The sequence below is a fragment of the Myotis davidii genome, unplaced genomic scaffold, assembly GCF_000327345.1.
Source record: "Myotis davidii unplaced genomic scaffold, ASM32734v1 scaffold265, whole genome shotgun sequence".
Lineage (NCBI taxonomy): Eukaryota > Metazoa > Chordata > Mammalia > Chiroptera > Vespertilionidae > Myotis > Myotis davidii.
The window spans coordinates 561,943-565,477 of NW_006296627.1; the positions used below are offsets into that span (position 1 = coordinate 561,943).

General features: G+C 45.0%; 1 long non-coding RNA gene across 1 annotated transcript in view; it reads right to left on the bottom strand.

Annotated features, from left to right (window-relative positions):
* Positions 1 to 2,943, bottom strand: part of LOC102765632 — a 410,044-nt gene extending 407,101 nt beyond the window's left edge. Inside the window, exon 1 of the long non-coding RNA XR_436084.2 lies at positions 1,906 to 2,943. This is a non-coding gene — a long non-coding RNA (uncharacterized LOC102765632). The remainder of the gene's footprint in view (positions 1 to 1,905) is intronic.
* Between the last annotated feature and the right edge of the window lie 592 nt (positions 2,944 to 3,535).

Here is a 3,535-nt window from a genome sequence, read left to right on the forward strand (position 1 = left end):
GCATTATTTCTCTGTTCTCTCCTTAGAACAGTCAACTTTGGGTTTGTTCTTTATATATTACATTCACCTTCAGGTTTGAGGAATGCTCCAGGTTATTTTCTCCAGAAAAAAATGAAATTTTATTTGGGGTTTCACCTCTGTTCAAGTCATTTAAAAATGAAAAAAAAAAAAAAAGCCCCTTACTTGACAGGTGAAATGTAACTGGAATCCATGAGTAGCAGATGAAAATAGCGTGAGCAGCTGGAGTTGACAAGAAAGATATACCACACATTATACGGACAGGAAGGAGTTTTTGCCTAGCATTTTTACCAAGGCACTATGTGAGGTATAACTTAAAGGATGGCTGGGGCGGGGGTGGGGGAGGAGAGGTGGTGGACATCTTTTATCAGCTGCCCCCTTTACTTGTGTCTCTAACACCATCCTGCAAAAACTAAGATAGACAAGAAAGGGACAGCCCACAGTAATACCACAGCATAATCTCATCTTTAAGTTCTCTGTGTGTGTGTGTGTGTGTGTGTTTTCTTTTCAGTTCAGGAATTTTGAACAACTCTTTTTTGAAACAGGAAATAGTATTAATGTGTTAAAAATGTTAACCCATCAAATGCCTCTGACTAAATCTCTTCTGCTGTGATTTCTTCTACTTCTCCATCTCTACACAGACATCTCTACATATGCTCCTCTGCCCAGTTAACTAACATTCCTGGCATCGCCTGCATGAATATACTCACAGTAACCGTCCTGAGTTGGCTAACATCCCATGAAATATCACCATTCCTTTCAGGAGAAACCACCCGTACGCATTGGGCAAGAGTTCCCAAATGCCATATGCATTGACAGAGGGAAGCTCTAGTACTTCTAAAGCTCTAAAATGCTGAGGTCTCAGCATTTTAGAAAAATATATTTACAAGTGTTCTCACTTCTTGGGAGAAGCTAAGTGATGCCAATGCAGAGATAAAAATACAGATACAGATACAGGAAGGCAGAGGCTATCACCATACAATGGCCTTTTGCTTTAAATAACCCGGGGGTGGTGATGTAAAGTACTATCTACATTTAACTTTGAATGAAAGGGAAAGAAAAAACAAAGAAGCGAAAAATGCAGAGCTAACCACCCGGAAACACTGGAGACTGAGTTAGGCGAGATGTTCCATGTAAGTCCCCTTAATTCCTGATGCTGCCTGCTTGCCTTTGCAGCCAAAAGAGACAAGTAAGAGCAATGTGGTCTCTAGGGACCAAGGAGGGCAAAATGAGAGACACAAGTCTTAATCAGGGGACGGACGCTGCCTTCAGAAAGGTTAATGAGATGCAATAGCAAGAGAATCAGTGCAAAAAAGAGAGGTGCGAAATACTAAACAATTTCCACTTTGTACTCATTTGCTCCACTTAAGAGCTGTTGAAACAGCTTTTCTGTATTCCATGCATTCTCTACTCTCCGGAGCAGACTGGACTATGCAAGGGGAAAAAAAAGTGCTATGGAAAAACAGTCTACTAAGTTATCATAAAGGCCCGGCTTATTCCCCCAACCCCCACCCTCACACACTTTTCCCTCTAACTCAGAGCCTCTGCCAGTAGCTTTACTGATTTTTTTTTCCCCTCTCTCAAATTTAGAGCGTATGTCAAGGAGGGAGAGGCTGGAATTAATTTTTTTCCAGATTTCATATATGCAGGATTCTAATGTTAGATCAATAAGAGGTATAAAAATGGAAGGATGGGGAGGGGTGCTTATAAAAATGGAAATAATCTCCTAGGCATGAAAATAGCCCCAAAATGCCACACACTGAGTTCTTCTGAACACTGCATTCTCTGAAGACGCGCTTATAGACTGCATATGGATTTCTGAAAACAAACAGGAAAGCCCAAAACATTGCAAGGAAGGACCAAGATCTAAGTGGTCCTGTGACTTACCTTCTTTCTGCACCCTCTGCACCCTCGGATTTCACCAAGGAAAATTTAAAATCCTCTAGCTCGTCTTGCACTACTCTTTTCTTCTTCTTTTTTAAAGTCACAGAGGAGAAAAATAGTCAGTTTTCAAAGGTTCCATTTATCTGATTATCCAGCAAAACATGTCCAAGAGACTCCGCCAAAAAGTAAGCCAAAAACTCATCAAAGGCAAAAAGAAGAAGGGGGTGGAGGGAGAAGAAAGGGGGTGGTGAGCACTAGATGGCGGGGGAGCCTACAGACTGTCAGCCCAAGTGCCCAGAGAATATTTTCACGCGCTGAAATCTACTGTACGATCTACCTGCTTTAGTTGTCACACAAATACACGCGCTCGCTCGCGGACACTCATACATTCCCTTCCACGCAAAAGCAGGCACCCCGCACTCACACACACACACACACACACACACACACACACACACACACACACACTCACACACACGCACCAGTGCAATGAAAACTGTCAGGAGTAACCTCCAATAGCTGCTGTGCGCTGCAGATGGTTGGGCTCACTGTTACCTTCCCAGATCGACGTAGGATCAAAAGAGCATCCAAAAAATCAGGGGGGCCCCCCCAGGACCAGGTAGATTCCGAATCCCTCTTCCCCCGGGCGGATGCATGAAGCCAGGAGCGGGTCAATCAGCAAGAGGTGCCTGCTCGCGGGGTGCCCCGGGTGCTGGCAAGGTTATTAATCTTGATGCGCTGCATCCCCCACCCCCGGCGTTCGGCAGGCTGCGTGGAGATCACTGCCAGAGCCGTGTCTGTCCCCGTTCAGCTGCATGTCGCTCAGCCCTCTGATGCTGCGGAGGCGAGAATACTAATCAGGCGGTTAGCTACAGTTCCTCCAAGGCAGGCGGCATGCGGTACAGTAAACGGGCACTTCCCGGTGCTCTGAGTGTGCCTGCGCGTCTGCAGGGAGGGCAGTGCATCCACCTCCGGCCAGAAGGCGACGTGGCCTGTGTCCTGCCTGGGAGGACTCTATCACGGGGCTCGTCACTGTCCTGCGAGGCATTGTCTGTGACAGTATTTTGTTGGGGATAAAAAAAGAAAAAAAAGGAGGGGGGGTGGTTAATGGTTTAGAAGCCAAGGGCTGGCATTTGAATGAGAGAGAGAAAAAAATGTCCAGGGAGACAAATTAGTTTTATAAATAGGCTCCAAGGAGACCAAGGCAGATTTTTTTTTTTTCCCAACATGCGGCTGCCCTGGCTGTTCAATGGAAATACAAAGCAATTTCCAAAAAGAGCCTCAGCCTATAAATCTGGGCGCTGGCAACAAGTATCTGGATTTGAGTGATGGCTCTGTGGATAAATGGGTTCCTGGTAATATAAAAAGTTTGCTCAGGCATGCTGCTCCGTAGCCATGCCCCCGATGTGTGCAGGCACTGGGTCCAGTGCACTCATTTTAATGTGGATTTAGACTATCCCTTCCCAGTTTTACTCTAATGCAGTTTTTATCACCCAGCTATCAAACTGCAAAGCATGTCATTTAGGGGGATTGATTGATAATTGTAAACACTAAGTATAGGTAACACTGAGATGGAATGAGTTTGGAGTTTTCCAGAAATAAAGTATTATATCTCTTTTAGTACCAAGCCATG